Below are 17848 nucleotides of genomic sequence, written 5' to 3' on the forward strand. Positions count from 1 at the left end.
ATTTTTCATCACTAGTCTGGTTGCTCCAGACTGGCACTTGCTCCCCTTCAACAGAGGAGTACCCCGGACCCTCCTGGTCCACTCCCGACGCCATCTTGACTCCCCCGCTTGGGTGGCCACTGCCAAGGTCCGCTGCCCCTTCCTGGGCCCAGCATCATCGACAGCAGACACCTTCGTGGGACAGCTCGCCCTCCATCCTGGTCGCCGCCGCGCCTCCTGGTCCGAGGAACAGCCGAGTCCGACGTCACCCACTCACCTGGTCGAGGTGACTTCAGCCGGTACCCTCCTGGTACCCACACGATTGCTGGCTAGCGGTTGAGAACTGAGTCCCCTCTGCTTTCAGGTTTTCCTTCATCACCGATCCAGGCTTGGATCGCTCTGAACATCGTCACTGGTCGCCTGCCAGCAACTTCTTCTTTCAGGCTCCTGAGACTACACGAGGACTCCCGACATCTTGACGAACTTCACGCAGCCGCAGCCTCCGGGCTAGGTAACTCGAGCATCTCGGTGCTCCATCGCAGGTTCGCTCTACAAGTGTCCAGTTCCTTTTTCGTTTAGTCCCACTGATCGGAACACTCCGGAATCAGTACCTCCAGACTCTAACCATTCGCATTTCACTGTTAGTGTAGATGGTTTCTCGTGCCCCTCGGGCATTTGTGTAAATTGTGCAACTGAAGTATTTTCCTAAGAGTTTTGTAGTGTGCTTAGCTCCCTGACTCATAAAGAGCCAGGGTAGTCTTGTTATAAATAAATATCCTTTTATTTTCATAACAACTTGTGTGGTGTCCTTTCACTTGGTGTTCAAGGGGTATATGTGATGGTAAACAGCTGGCTTAACACGCCCTCTAGAGTTTAGCCTAAGACTGCTCGTATCCACGCTACTAGGATAGCTGGTCTAAAAGGTTGACTTACAACCAATCATCAATAAGGGTCGTTTGGAATGATACACAGTGATCACTAGAATAGTGAGCACTACATATCAGGCCAACTTCTCACAGTCCCCATAGCATTAGTTTAAAAAAATTCAAAAGAGGGTGCCTGAGGAAGAGTTGTCCTGCCTCTCGGATCCGGATCAGCTGTGCCCTGATAGGGGTGCATACATTGCCACTAGAACATCCCAGGGAGAAATACCGTACTCTCCCACAAGGTTAGGATTGGAGCTGTCCTTCCGTAGATCTGCAGGCACTTTAAACATGCCTATTACAAGTGCAATATTCTGCTAAAACAGTTTCCATTGATTTCAGGTCGAAAATGAATGATTATAAGTAAAATAAAGTGCCGCAAAAATGCTGCTAAATTTCCATATTTGTGCCGCTAAATTTCCATATTTGTGCCGCTAAATTTGCTAATCCATGCCGCAATATCCTGGGGGGTCTGAAATAACAACAGTCAAAGTAAGTCCAGTAGCAATTTTTTTTCTTTTGCTACAAACTCTTGCAGCAGTTGGTTTCTTCTCCTTAGGCATATTCATTTCGTCGACAAACAACAAAACAGATGGTGCCCTAAGGTCCTGGGCAGGCGTTGATTTCTTCACTAACATTGAGACAAATAGTCACTAAAAGACTACCCCCCTTTGAAGTCAGTCTTTAACCACCCTGGACAGTGGCTCAAACAGTCTTTTTCAGCAACAAAGTGTCTTTCTTCCTGGGTCGCAGCTGATATCGAGATGTACCAGGAATCGTGTGGTCCGGGTAGACTTCCTCAGATCCTTCAGGTGACGTGGCTTGTCCTTTTTCGGTGACCAGAAGATCGCGGTGATCTGCCAACGCAGCTGGGCTCACTAGGTATTGCAACACTTTTCGACAGTGTGTCGCGAGGACCCAGTTCTTCTGGTTCGTCACTCGAACTGCAGTCCTGGTAGCCAGTAGTACCTGCTCCTGTCCTCGCCACCTCGGTGCTAGGGAACTAGCTCTCTGGGAGAATTTTACGACCACAAAGTCACCAGGCGCAAGCAGTGGTCCTCACCTTGCGACCTGTCTGGAAGAGTCTCCCGAACCTGTTGATAAATAGAAGACAAACTGTCAGTCAATTGAGACAAAGAGTCATTCATCAATACATAGGGTACATCATGTATAGGGCGTGGCTTAGGAATCTCCCAAATATTCATTGGCTTTCCAAAAACCACCTCATACGGTGTGAGGCCAGATCATGTATGGGGTATCGATCTGATGGATAGCAATGCTAAGGGCAATGCATCAGGCCATTTCAAAGATGTGGAACCCTGTATCTTGGCCAATTTTAATTTCAAAGTGGAGTTGTAATGTTCCACTAGTCCTGCTGATTGTGGGTGAAAAGCAGCATGAAACTTCTGCTTGATTCCCAATCCTTTCATGAGATACTCAAAAACTTGCCCAATAAAATAGGGTCCATTGTCACTCCACAAAACTCGGCAAATGCCGAATCGGGGAAAGAACTCCTTTAGGAGCACCTTTGCTGTAGTAAGAGCTGTATTATCTTTCGTAGCATATGCCTCCACCCATTTACTAAAGGCACAAACCACTACCAAGACATACTTCAGGTTGTTAAGGCACTCAAGCTGGATGTAATCCATTTGCAGGACCTCAAAAGGTGCAGTACGTATTGCAGACCCTCCTGTTGGAGTTTGTGTTCCCTTTTCAGGATTATACTGGAGACAGATCAGACAGGACTGGACTATTTTCTTAGCCGTACCGACAATCTCTGGATGACCCTAAACTTGCATAGGTTGCTTTGCTATTGAGGATGCTCCAACATGTGCCGGACCATGTGGCATATGAATCATAGGGTGTAAATAGGCTGTTAGTAACTTCCATGTTGTCATTTCTTTATTCCTCCAACAGCCCTCATCATCCAATGCTCCCTCCTTGGACCATTGGTCTAATTCATCAACAGAGGCAGATTGTTGCATGTCCAGCACCTCTTGCCTCGCATCATGCTAACGTTCAGCTTGCGATTTAACTACATACATAGATGTGGTACTTTGCTGCATTGCGGTCTCTTGAGCTGTGTAATCCACAAAAGCATTGCCTGCTCCTATTTTATCATTCACTTTCTTGTGTGCACTACATTTAACAATCGCCACTTTCTTAGGATAGGTCAAGGCAGTAAGGAGATTATGTACTAATTCCCCATGCACTATTTGTGTCCCATGTGAAGAAAGAAAGCCTCTTTCTTTCCAAAGTTGCCCGAAGTCATGAGCCATGCCGAAGGCGTATTGGCTATCTGTGTGAATGTTAACAAGCAACTCTGTACTAAGCTCACATGCTCTTGTCAGTGCTATCAACTCGGCTGCTTGAGCTGACTTCTGTGGGACACGAGCTGTCTCAACTACTGTCTGAAGTGTTGTAATTGCATAAGCAGCAGATGTAGTGCCATCAGGCAATTTCAGGCAGGATCCATCAACCCACAATTCCCCATCAACAGTAGAAAGAGGTGTATCTTGTAGGTCAACACAACCCTTTGTGTGTTCTTCAGTAAGGGATATACAATCATGTAGCTCTTGTGACTGAGACTGGGTAGCTGGAAGTGGCAATAATGTAGCAGGATTCAGAGTCAAACATCTTTTCAACGTGATATGAGGGGCCACAAGTGTCAGCTTGACGTAGCTGGTGAAAAGCATTCTGGCAATCAGTAGTCCATGGGAGAGGCCTCGGGGTGTCTTTAGTCAAAAGGGCCAACAAGGGTTTAATAATGTACGAGAAGCTAGGGATCCGCTGTCTACAAAAAGAAGTAAGGCCAATCCTTCTGAGTACAGGGCACAGGAGTATCTAAAATGGTCTGAATGCGATCTGGTGTAAGTGCACGTCCCTCCTTAGACAGAAGGTGACCTAAATAGGTAACCTGCTGTCTACAAAATTGCAATTTCTTCCAAGAGACTTTGTGATGATGAGAGGCAAGTAATGACAATAATGACAGTGTTCCTTCTTTACACTTGTCAGGGGTATCGGCAGCCAACAAGATGTCATCAACATATTGAATAATTGAATAACCTTTCGGTTCCGGAAAAGAATCAAGCTGCCTTTTCAATGCCTGACTATAAATGCTAGGACTCTCTGTATACCCTTGTGGAGCTCTACAGAATCTGAATGTTCTATTATTCAAAGTGAAGCCGAACAAATAATGGCTGTCAGGATGAATAGGTATTGAAAAAAATGCATTTTTCAAATCTATGACACTAAATGTAGTGGCAGTAGGGGGAACCAAAGTAATAAGTGTCATGATGTCAGAGACTACCGGGTATTGGGACACTACGAGTTTGTTAACGTCTCGTAAATCAATAATGAATCTGTAAATTTTAGTGTCAGTGTCTCTTTTTAAAATAGGAAGGATAGGGATATTACAAATGATCAAATCCTGAACAATGTGCGTCAATGCTTCTTCGCCTTCCCGAGATATTTTGTATTGGGGCAATCGAGGCAATGAAGCACCTTCCTTCACTTGAATATGCACTGGTGGAATAACCATTTGTCCCACATCGGTATCTGATGTAGCCCATAAAGTACTAGGTAACGATGTCAAGACCTTTCAACCATTGGATAGTTATCATTTAGGATAACACGCACACTTTCTGGAGAACACCGTATTGTAGCCCGTAAATGTTTGAGCATATCGATACCCACAATATTATCCGGCATGGTAGGGGACAGGAAAAATGGACATGCTGCAGTGAATTTATCAAGACTAAATGCAAGTGGCTGTGACAGTGGGCTAGATGTAGGTGTCCCATCGAATCCTTTCGATGTTATCATTGCGCCAGACAGGGGAGCCCTAAGAACCAATTTTTTAGACAGAGCACTACGAGTAGCTCCTGTATCAACCAGAAACCGATCAGTAGAGCCCAAGACATTTGCATCAACATAAGGACCTTTCTGATCTACTGTGAACTCAACCGGTTCCTTACCCCATCCTAGGCATTCCTATGCATAAACAGAATCTGCAAGACCAGTGGCCGAATAATCAGACATTTGATATTGATTTTGTCTGTTAAAAGTATTAGAATAATTTGGTCTGTGTTCAACTGCCTCAAACCTGGGACGAGTTCCTATTCCTCCCCTTTGTCCGGAATTCCCTGGGTGTCCTCTCATACTTCCCCTACCCCGTTGATACTGCTGACCTCGCAAAAGGGGGCACTCAGAACGCCAATGTCCAATCTCTTTACAATAAGCACACTGATCAGAAGACAAAGTTGATCGAGAGAAAGGGGGTACACCAGGTGTATATACTGCACGACCGCCTCTTCCACCACCTCTAAATGGTGGAGCATATACTTGAGCCAACATAACTTTCGTCTTTAAATCCTTAACCTTCTTATCTTCTTTGCCTTTTGCTTCCAATTCCTGACGCTCATAATACTGGGCCATAGTCAAAAGGGAGACTGGGGAAGATGTAGTCGATGAACTCTCGCTGACCTTTAGGCGACTAGCTATTTCTGGCAACATGTTGGTGACAAATTTGTCGACGAACAGATGCTTACCCGTGTCATCTGTCAATGACTGCCCACTAAAGTCATGGAATGTCTCTTCAAATTGTGTAAAGAAATCAGAAACGGATGCATACGCTTTCTATTTACAAGTTGCTAACGTTGTCCAATCTATTTTCTTAGGGGGTATGAGAGTTTTCAACTTAGTCACAATAGCTTTGGGATGATCTAATATCTCCAGTTGTGGTTTCTGCGCAGGCTTTCTAGTCGCATGTATTTCTTCTAAATGTACCCAAGTATCACCATATGCTACATTATCATCTATTTTCCGAATTTTGCTCCACATATCAGGGGCACAATAAGTCCAGAAAACATATCGATATCTGGCAAGGTCATAGTGCAGGAGCCAATGGCTCTTTCCACTTCCTCATAGAAAGCAGCCAGATTTTTCCACGGATCGGGCAAAGCAGTTTAAGAGCCATAACATCTGCTCTACTCCAAGGAATATAGACCCAATTATAGACAAACTATCCCTTTGCATCATCTGAAGTTTTATCGTCTTTTGTTCCTGCACCCTTCGGAGGAACATACAAAGGCACAGCTTCAGGCATGGTTTCACAGTAACTACAGTATCGCTAGGGTCATTATCTGTCCCTGAAATGTCTTCTATTTGCACTGGGCTCTGAACTGTTTGTGTGGTTTTACCAGCTGATTTTTGTTCCGCTTTTAAACGTAGTGTATCATGTCTTAATTTAACCACTCGCCTAATTAAATCAGGTATATTTGAAAAAAGGAAAGTTCCATCATTTCATTGTTTATAATCAGAATTAATATCAGTGGGCTCTAAATTTGTAGAAACGTTCCTAAATTGAAGTAATACTTCCCAAGTAAACTTCTCTTCAAAATATAACTGCTCTAAATCCTTCCACTGCTGAATCATCGCTACAAGGTCTGGGGCAGACGTAGTCCCATGAGCTTCTTTGCGAGCAGTGGATCTGATAGTGGCTTTTAGTCAACGGTCAAAGTAGAGCGATTCTGCCGCCCATCTTGCTTATCTAAGTCTTTATCATCTGAGGAAAGATGTTCTTCTTCAGAAAGATCATCCTCAGGGGCAGAGGGAAACTTATACGGGGGCGGAGGTCGATCTAATAAGATAAAATCATCCTGAGGTTTATTAAGTATGGGATAAATGGGGCGCCTAATAGGGTACTGTCCAGTTACCTCTAAACGCAGCTCCCTTTCCTCTTTTTCTTTTATTGCTTTCATCTTTTTCTTTTTTAATTCCAATGCTTTTTGATATATCGTTTTTCGCTGTTCTTTTTCTGCTATAGCTTCTTCTTTCCTCACTCTCTCTTGCACTTTTTTCTCCCACATTCATACACAATCAAACATGTCTTGTCGACTTTCTTTCTTGAATAAACACTGCTCTACATATTGAATCTTTTTAAAGTCAAATGACCCATTCACAAGCCATCGTAAATCAGGATACTTTTTCGTATATTTGTTCGACAGTGTACTATACATTATGGAAGAAATACCGTATTTAATAAACATATGTCTATTAGGTGTCCCCTCTGGGGGAGCCGGCTGACTTCTTTCTAAATCCATATCGGTACCACCAAGACAGCAGCACAGCCTAAGGAGTGTGCTGGAAACAGGCATGCTACCAAGTTTTTGTAAAAAATTACTTTTCAAACTATTCAAAAGTCTCCACATTACCTGTCTTTATTTTTTGCAAAAGATAAATCAAACAAAACCAAAATCTTGGCCAAGCAAACAAGAGTGCCGCTTCAGCGACCTTACCAAACAAGAGTCTCTAACCTCCAACTGCAATCTCTTGGTCGACCTAATGGTCACTGAAAAAATAACGCCAAAGGATACTTCAGTCGGGACCGGCCAACACCTGTAGGGTCAAATCGAGAAAAACAGAAAAATCACCTTGGCTGCAAAGACAAGGGTCTCCTCATGCAGGACGTCTCATCAGCAAAATTCCACTCTTCCATCAAGACCACTCCTTTGGACAGCCGCGTCTCCGATGAAGACCCACATTTGGGCGCCAAACTGTGGAAATGGGCTTTTTAATGAATACACCGGTGCAGGGGTCACCCTTCTCTGTCCACGGGTCCGTAGACCAACAAAATAGAGATTAGCGATGAAGCTGGAATTCAAATAGCAAGTTTATTAATCACTCGTGAGTGGGACTACGTCCGCACAGCACTCTCAAGCGGTGCCTGACGTAGTACATGGAATACACAGACCATGGGACTTATATATACAGAGTTTGTTGCAGAGTAAGCATGTAGTTACAAATAGAAGGTACAGGCCTACACAGGAATAGTTCCAGCCAAACATGGGCAGATGGGTAATCACTTAGTCAGCAAAGTGGGAGGGAGAACAGAACTGCTTACAGTTGCAAAACACAGTTGAAAGTTATATCTCTAGCCAGGTGCATTCTAGCAGCTACAGGCCTTTTCTCAGCACGTACATTGCTTTGGCTCAGTACAGAAGGAGTTAACTAAAGCTGATGACTCAAGCAGAATAGAAAGGCAAGCAACAGTGAAGACAGAAGAATTACATTGCTAGCAAAATGGATGCCACAAACAAGATGGCTTCAGCTTATGCTAACGGTAATTATTTCCGATTTCCACAGCTCAACTGATGCCACACCAAGGATCCAGGACCTATAGGGCACCGTTTGGTTATCAGGATCTTACTCCAGCAAAAACCATCAGGCTCACGCGATTCCTGTTTCAGGTCCGGGCAGAAGGCCAGCTGGGCAAATACAGGGAGGCCCCTGGAGCTTGTTATGCCATGTAGCTCGGAACAGGAGGTCAATCAGCTACGCCTTAGAGTTACTTCAGCCTGGGATGAACGGTGTAGGTCCAGTCTTCCATCTCAGCAAGCAGGGTAGCAGGCAGAAGGGCAGCAGAGTTACAGGACAGCAGGGTAGCAGTGCTTCTGGCAGCAGAGCACAACAGCAGGCCTTCTTCTGTAGTATTCACAGGTTCAGAGGTGTGCTGAAGAGTTGGGTCTCAAGTTCCAACTTTGAAGTAGAAGAAGATTCTGGAGGTTTCCACCCCCAAAGGTGTTTGGAATTTCCTGCCTCCCCACCCTGGCACCAGATTGTCTGGGGACACAAAAGACTAATGTCGAAACCTTTGTGAGTGTGCCAAGGCAACGGCTTTGTGATGTGCAAGTGTGGTAGGTGACAGCTCCTCCCACCTATGAACTCAGAGATAGCCCATCCTGCTAACACCTATTCCCCCTTTGTCTCACTGTATTGGAGCAATACACAGAGACCAACTGCCAGCTACATCTAGTCATGTTACCCATGATACAGGCTGCAGGCACCAAATTGTTGGGACAAGAAAATGGCAACTTTTTAAAAAGTGCTATTTTCAGAATTGTGACTTAAAATCCAACTTTACCATTACAGAGGGCTTTAAATTACAATTCTTTAGACACCAAACTCAATATTCCAATCTGCTCCCAATTGAAAGTTACCACTTACTAAATATAATAAGGTAACCTATGTTATCCTATGGGAGAGGTAGACCTTGCAGTAGTGAAAAACAATCGTAAGAGTTTTTCACTACCAGGACATGAAAAGGTTAAAAGTACGTGTCCAGTACACTACAGCCTGCCCTATGGGTTGGTTCCATGGTACACAAAGGATTTTCGTCTATGTTAATCTACAATAATATGTAGGAGGACACTAATTATTATATTTTTGCTCACTTCTACTACCAGACTACGTGTGGCTTTCCGAAAATTACTAGACTACGCTCATGATTGATACCTCGACTTTGGCAACAGTAGATGCAGGAACCGATCCATAGATTTCTGATGGACAGGGACAATCTGGGCTACTCTTGTAAGTTTGACAGCGTTTTCAACCAAAAATACGTTAACCTGTTAACTTATCCTATGGAGTAACCTATTTTATTACTCTTCAGGTTTTCTCTGGCAGACAGACCTTGGCTCTCCAAATCCCTTTACTTGCTAATTCCTTACTAGGAGGTTTTTGTTTCTCCTTTCTTTTTTCTATGCTCATTGGGCATCTTTCACTCACACCAGTGCACTGAGTAGATATTGCTGTCAGTAATTTTGTGCGATCGTCAGTCTAAATATTCTAGACTTTACGGGCCCGATTCACAGAACTAACTTAAGACAAAAGCCTAAACTTACTACCATTTTGGTATTCACAGAAGGCACTTACTCATTTTGGTATTCACAGAAGGCACTTACTCATTTCAGTATTCACAGAAGTTAGGAGTCCTAACTTTAGGACTCCTAAATGCCTTCTGTGAATACCGAAAGTCTTAAAATTAGGATTTTTCTCAGTTTAGTAGTAGTATAGTTAGAACTCCTAACTTTAGGACTCCTAAATGTCTTCTGTGAATACCGAAAGTCTTAAAATTAGGATTTTTCTCAATTTAGTAGTAGTAAAGTTAGGACTCCTAACTTTAGGACTCCTAAATGCCTTCTGTGAATACCGAAAGCCTTAAAATTAGGATTTTTCTCAGTTTAGTAGTAGTATAGTTAGGACTCCTAACTTTAGGACTCCTAAAGGCCTTCTCTGAATACCGAAAGTCTTAAAATTAGGATTTTTCTCAATTTAGTAGTAGTAAAGTTAGGACTCCTAACTTTAGGACTCCTAAATGCCTTCTGTGAATACCGAAAGCCTTAAAATTAGGATTTTTCTCAGTTTAGTTGTAGTATAGTTAGGACTCCTAACTTTAGGACTCCTAAAGGCCTTCTGTGAATACCGAAAGTCTTAAAATTAAGATTTTTCTCAATTTAGTAGTAGTAAAGTTAGGACTCCTAACTTTAGGACTCCTAAATGCCTTCTGTGAATACCTAAAGCCTTAAAATTAGGATTTTTCTCAGTTTAGTTGTAGTATAGTTAGGACTCCTAACTTTAGGACTCCTAAACTGAGAAAAATCCTAATTTTAAGACTTTTGGTATTGACAGAAGGCATTTAGGAGTCCTAAAGTTAGGACTCCTAACTTCTGTGAATACCGAAGTGAGTAAGTGTCTTCTGTGAATACCAAAATGAGTAAGTGCCTTCTGTGATTACGAAAATGGTAGTAAGTTTAGGATTTTGTCTTAAGTTAGTTCTGCGAATCGGGCCCTACGTTTTTCGTAACTTCACTTATATTTATCTATAGGAGCATCCTAACTTTTATCGTCTTTTGCACATTTCTGAATTGGATGTTACTAACTGTATGTTTTAATTTTGCAACTCCTCTTATCTTTTGGGAGCACAAGTATATTAAGCCCCTATTTGAGTAATTGTATGTTTATAGACATTCACAGCCTTGAAGAAGTCACTTCATGATGAAACACGTGTTGACTGTTTTCTAATGTTCTCAATATGCATGTACTGATGGTCACAGTCACCTGGCTTCTGTCTAGAATAATTTACGAATCTGAACTTTTGTTTCTAACTTTATGAAGTTCTGATCACGGCAAAAGGCTTTAAACATGTCTATTAGTAGATGGACTTGATCACCTATTGCTATGGTAGCTTCTCAGGCTGATATTCAGGGAGTTTCTCTCATAGGTATTTGTCTTGCAGCCATTTGAGCTTCATCTCACACCTTAGTAAGACACTATTGTATCCAGGATCTTGGTGTGTGATGCAAATCTTTGAGACAAAGTGTGCTGAGTTCTGTTTTGTTATTTTGTAAATAAAAAGAAAGCTTCATTCGGTATTAAAATTGCAGTACACTGCTCACTACAATTATCCAACCACTGCTACACACACAATTATACAGAAGGGAGTCTAGTTGGAGGCCCATAGGAATGAAAGGGAAGTAATTCGCAAATTGAGAATAATTTCAAAGGTGCAAGGGTGTCATGATGACACCCTGATGCACCCCTGAAATGAGCATGTATGTGCGCCACATAGCACTTTGAAAAATGCCAAAAAGTGCATTTTTCAAAGAAATCGCAAATGACCACCAACTTGAAGTTGGTGGTAATTTGTGATTTCTTAAGGAGAAATTGCACAACTTGGGTGCGTGTTACACAGCATTTAAGGAATCGCAATTTGTGATTCCTTAAATGCTTACGCAAAACTAAGGAATCGCAAAATTAGCGATTCCTTAATAATGCGTTTCGAAAATGGCACATACATCGCGTTTTGCGATTTTGTATTCGCAAGCGCTGTTTTTTTGCGATTCGTCGCGTTTGCGAATACAAAATCGTTTGATACATATGCCCCCTGGTTCTTCCATCTGTGCATACAGTGTTGTTCTGGGGTGTTAGCGGGTGAATGTATTGAGCGCAAGGGATATGTCAGCGGAGTTGAAAGAGGTGTGAGTGTGTGTGGGGAAGTGTTGAATTTATTTGATATTAATTTTTGTATGTAACCCTTATATTGTGGAAACTGCACTTATAACATAACATTATGCAAAAATAATGACTAGTTATATTGTTATGTAATTGATCTGATGTTCCTATATGCAAAATTATGTTTTATATGATATTGAACACCAAATGATATAAAAGATAAAAAGATAAAAAGGAAAAAAATGAAATTAAATATGTAAAAAATAAATAAACATTCTGTTTGGAGAATATTATTATGCCCCTTAATTGAGCTTTGAGAAGCCATTATTGTGTGCTGCGTGGCTGTCCGGAGTTTGTTCACTGTGCCATTACTTCTCTAGTTTCCGGCAGGCTTGCTTGGAGGCAAGGAGTTCTGGGGTGAACCAGCTGGCCCTCTTGCTGGTGTCTCTGTGGGGGGGTTTCTTCAGCGGGGTGAGGGTGTTGGCGCAGTCCTCGATCCAGCGTCTGAGGCTGTGGGCAGCATCGTTGGCGTTGGAGGGTTCAGTGGGTGGGCTGAGAGCGAGGTTTGCATGTAGTTGGTCTTCAGTGATTTTGCTCCAGCAGCGGCGGGGGATCTGTTGGGTGCGGTGGTGTGTGGTGGGTTTCTGGAAGGCGAAGTGGATGCAGTGGTGGTCGGTCCAGAGGAGTTCGGTGGTGTGGCTGACGAAGATGTGCGGGCTTGAGGAGAAGACGGGGTGGAGCGTGTGGCCGGCGGAGTGGTTGGGCGTTGTGACGAGTTGCTCCAGTCCGAGGTTGGCGAGGTTATCGATCAGGGATGTGGAGTTGTTGTCGTTGTTGTTCTCAAGGTGAAAGTTCAGGTCTCCGTAGAGGATATAGTCGGTGGAGGTCAGGGCGTGCGTGCTGATGAAGTCGGCGATGGAGTCGCTGAACTGGGGACAGGGTCCGGTGGGGTCGGTAGACGAGGGTGCCTCTGAGGGTGGAGTTAGGGTCTGTGTGGATCTGGAAGTGCATGTGTTCGGCGGTGCTGAGCGCCTCGTCGGTGCTAGTCGAGACCCTGATACTGTCCTTGTAGACGATGGCGATTCCTCCTCCGACTCCGTTAGCATTAAGTAGTATGTAGCTGAGAAGGGGGTTGATTTTTGAGTTGGAGAGATTAGTGGAAATTATGTATTGTTCTGAACCACAGGGCTATGGAACCTTTGCTACTTATTAAAGACAGGGAAGATATAGAATAAACGGAACGTAATTTCTCACAGTTTTCCCTGAAAAGGCAGGGAAGCTCGGAATATTCACCCAGAAGGTTAAATTGAAACTTATATCTGTAAAAAACAAATAAAGAAATTGAGGCTTGCCTACAAGTGTAAGAGTGGAGTTGGAGGATATTCAAGACAAACTATTACAAAAGGACGTGGAATATTTTGAGTGGGTGACGTGGCATCCATTGTTGTGGTAAAAAAACAAGGACAATGATTTGAAATTATGTTTTGAATTAAGAGCTCTCAAAGCCAAGGACCGGAGGCTCCGATTATGCTTCTCATTTTCTTTACTGAAAATCTCAGCAGCCAATCAGAAAGTAAAAACACAAATATGAACTGCAATACCCATAAACCTAGAGGGTATCGCGTGACAACCATAGAGTAGACCCCTATATATGGAGCACAAGAGAATACTACATCCTCTTTCTTTGCTGCTCCTCAGCCAGTTAAGTGCATTACTTATTACTCTTATTCCATTTCTCTTATTGTACTTTGCATTGCTTGCCTGTATCTTTACAGCGCTACACGCGCTTAGCTGTGTTTCATGCTGTGACGCGCACGCGCTGCTCGCGCGTCTATTTCCTGTTTGCTTCTGCTCTTCCTCGTGGTTGGGGGGCGCTTTTGTTCTTACAAAGCTTCCCAAACTGCCGGTATTTCCCAAATTCTGTTGGCAGTGTTTCCGCTTCGTTTTTCGGTGGGAGCGCTTGTTGCCTCCTTCGCCGGACGCTCTGCGCCCGTGTGTGTTTACTTTGTGGAGCGGGAGACGAGGGTGAGGACATGCGTTGTTCCGACGCGTAGTCCTCTTTTTGGCTTTCACTTCCTGGCCGTTCCACGCATGCGCGGTGGCCATTCTAACTGTTTATATCCCGATTTTGCCGTTTTTCGGGTTGAGGGAGCGCGGGAGCAGCGCTATTCAGCTCAAAATACCCACCAGTGACTGCCACCCTCTCCAGACGCTCAGGGGCACTTAATATTACCTTGGGCTGTAAACTCTTGCATAGGCTTTGCCTAGAGTGGTGTATTTAGGCAAGCCCTCCCTCCACATTTGAATATACATATTTCCACACAAAAGAGGTTGTCTTGCTGTGGCTTGCCAGGGGTTTCGCCACTCCCCCTTTCTAATATCACTGTTTATACATACAGTTTTTATTGTGTTTTTCCGCAAACTTTGCATATTTGCTCCTCCTTTGTTCCTCTGGTGGGTTTATCGGTCACTTTACTGTGCCATTATGTCTGACTATTACGAAGAGGAGGATTACTTTGAGGAGGGCCCTTCTGGGTCTTTTGAGCATGAGCTAGTGGAAGCTCTTGATGTGGGAGTCCAGCACTCCATGAATAAGGCTATGGTCAGGGCTATTGAACCCTTAAAACGGCATTTATGTAATTATGCCAGGCAACAAGGCTGGTTTTCTGGGTCTTCTTCTTGTTAAAAGTTCTAAAAAACCCTCATTTTTCAGATTTTGCAAAATTGGCCACAACCTTCAATATGGACCACTCTTATGGCACCTCTTCCAGGGATACTCCTTCCAGCTCGCCTATCAGAGATGATGGCAATTCCTCCCCTGATACGGCGTCGGAGCCGGAGGTTTCACCTCCACGAGCTAAGAAGCTCCGCAAGGAACGTTTTGTTGATGCACCCTCCCATCCTACCTTACTTAATTTTGAACCTACCGCTATTGTTCACCCTAATTCCTCTTCTTGGCTTCCCTCTACAGAGGTTGCAGAATATGTGCAATCACATCTGCGTCAAGACTTTGATAAGGATGTTAGAGCACGATTGCGTTCTGAATGTCCCAGACTGGATTTGGCAGATAAAGTTGCGGACACTCCTGAAGTGGATCCATCCATGCTAACCTACTTAAAAAAATATACAAAGGACCCTAAAAAGGGTATAGATCGTGCATGGCGGTCCTGTCAGGACAAACTCCTGGATTTGACTGGTCCGTTAACAAAAACTTTGGATTTAGGATACAAATCTAAAGCCTCGGGCCAAATCATTAATCCGGATGATTTCATTGGATGGGCTCAACGCGCCATATGTCAATTGGGCAACGTCAATTGCGCCATGTCCTCTGAGCGTCGACGTTCCATCCTTTTAAAACTTGATCCCAAATTGGCGGAGTTGTCTTCTTTAGAGTCAGGCCCCTTAGCGCAGTGCCTTCTCTTTGGACAGCCTTTTCTGAGGAACTCACAAAGTTTGTTGCTACTTTCAGTGGCCTTGACAAGGCGCAAGGCTCCTTGAAACGGGCCTTCCGCCCGGTTTTTGGCCGGGCCGGACGACATCGGGGGCGGTCGTTCGGCCGCGGTTATCAGCAAGGCGCCCAGTGGGGATATTCTTCCCATCGTGGAAAATTTCAGGACTCCAATTCCTCAGCCTTCTTTAACCCCACCCGTGGGTCCCGCAACATCAACAGAAAAGGACGCTATGGAGGCAACCAAGGAGGTCACCGTGATGCCGCACCTTCAGGTGAGCCTGATTCCTTTGTCAGAGGTTCAGTTGGGGGGCCGCATCCAGTTTTTTCTCACCAATTGGCGAGGAATATCGCAGGATGCTTGGATCCTGGATACAGTACTAGGTTACAAGATAGAATTCTTTCGGACCCCCTCTCAAACTCTTTCCCCTCGCCCCATGTTTTTTTCCCATCAAGACCGACTGTTCATTTCCAGCGAGATTGAGTCTCTTCTTCAGAAAGGAGCCATAGTGCAGACTTCTCGTCACCCTCGCGGTTTTGTCAGCAACGTCTTCCTAGTTCAGAAGAAGGGGGGTGGATCACGGCTTGTTTTAAATCTCAGGGAGTTCAATGGATGGGTTGTATATCGTCACTTCAAGATGGAGGGGATCCATCTTCTTCGCGATCTTCTGCAGGAAGGGGACTGGATGGTCTGCCTCGATCTGAAAGATGCCTATCTGTCAGTGCCCATTTACAAACCGCATCGCCGTTTTCTACAGTTCCAATGGCAGGGAGTCTGGTACGAATACCAAGTCCTTCCTTTCGGCCTCTCATCAGCACCTTGGTGCTTCACGAAACTTCTGAGGCCTGTAGTCGAAGTTCTGCGAGTCCGGGCGTTCGACTCATTATTTATCTGGACGACATCCTCATAATGGGTCAGTGTCCTCGCCGTGTCTTACAGCATCTTGCTTGGACCATAGATCTGTTACAGAATCTGGGTTTCTTGATCAACCCTCAGAAGTCTGCGTTGATTCCTTCTCTGTCTCTCGAGTTTCTAGGTTTTCTTGTCAACTCCCTCACGTGTCAACTCTTCTTGCCACATCAGAAGATCAGATCCATCAAGAGAGAGTTGAGGTTGATTTTGAGCAAGCAGACTGTGTCCTTGAGGTCTGTAGCCCGGGTCGTCAGGTTGTTAGCTTCTTCTATTCAAGCGATTTTCCCGGGTCCCCTTCATTACCGAGCATTTAAACGGCTCAAGATACGACATCTCCAGAACGGCCTCAAATATTCCGATCAGATTCCTCTCTCCGAGTAAGCGAGGTGGGAGATGGTGTGGTGGCTGGAACATATGGAATCGTGGAATGGTCCAGCCCTATTCGGCACAACTCCGGAGGTGGTGATCGAGTCCGATGCCAGTCGATGGGGTTGGGGAGCCCGGTGCGGTCCAGTGTCCAAGGGGGGCCGTTGGTCTCCGGAGGAGTTGAATCTCCATATCAATTGCTTAGAACTTCTGGTGGGTTCGTTTGCGATTCGGTGCCGATCGCCCAGTCAGACGAATTGTTGCATCCTTCTCCGCATGGACAGTGTCGGCGGTTCGTTATGTCAACAAGTTGGGCGGGACTCGTTCTCGTCTCCTAGTGGAGATTGCCAAAGACTTTTGGCACTTTTGCCTTCAGAACAAACTGTTTGTGATAGCGGAATACCTTCCGGGGTGCAGCAACCAAATAGCCAATTGGAATTCCCGACATCTTCGGGATTTCAGCGATTGGAAGCTTCACCCTCGTGTGTTCCGAATGTTGCACACGCTGTGTGGCCCTTGTCAAATAGACCTGTTCGCCTCCACACTCAACAAGCAGATTCCGGAGTGCTTCAGCTGGCGTCCTGATCCGGAAGCTCTGGCCACGGATGCTTTTCTGCATGTGTGGCCTCCGGCACTCTGTTATGCATTCCCTCCATTTGCAATGATTCCGAGAGCCCTCGCACGACCCACACGTTTTCGCTCGGAATTGATTCTGATCACTCCTCTATGGAGGGCTCAAGCGTGGTTCCCGGTTCTTCTGGAAATGCTATGTGCGGTTCCGGTTCTTCTTCCACAACGGTGGAATCTATTGTTAGACCCTGTTCAATTTCCACATCCGTTGATAACATCAGGTCAACTCCGGCTGGTCGCCTTGCGAATTTCGTTGGCAAGTCCCAGGTCTTTCAACACACGCTACCAGATTTATCAATGAGGCTTGGTCACCCAACACACACAAACGTTATGCTACAACATGGAAACGATGGTGTGATTGGTGCTCTCAACGGGAGGTGGATCCCGTTACAGCAGATGTCTCCTTGGTAGTGAATTTTCTTGCGTCTTTAGCCGCTTCAGGTCTTGCTTATCGTACTGTCAACAATTTTCGGTCTGCCATCTCGGCAGGTCACGGGGCCATTGACGGCAATCCTCTTGGGGATCATCCATTAATATGTAAATTACTCAGAGGTATTCGGTTGGTGAAACCACCATGTCCTAGATATTCGGAACTTTGGGATGTCTCTATTGTCTTACGTTTCTTGGACTCCTGGCCTGTAAATCAGTGTTTGTCTCGTAAACAGCTTTCTGCCAAACTTGCTATGTTACTTTGTCTGGTATCATGCAAGAGGGTTTCTGATATTCGCACCCTTGATCTGGCGGGTCGCAGATTCTCCCCAAAGGGTGTTACCTTTTTGATCTCTAGATGCACTA

This window comes from Triturus cristatus, chromosome 6 (genome assembly GCF_964204655.1).
Source record: "Triturus cristatus chromosome 6, aTriCri1.1, whole genome shotgun sequence".
Lineage (NCBI taxonomy): Eukaryota > Metazoa > Chordata > Amphibia > Caudata > Salamandridae > Triturus > Triturus cristatus.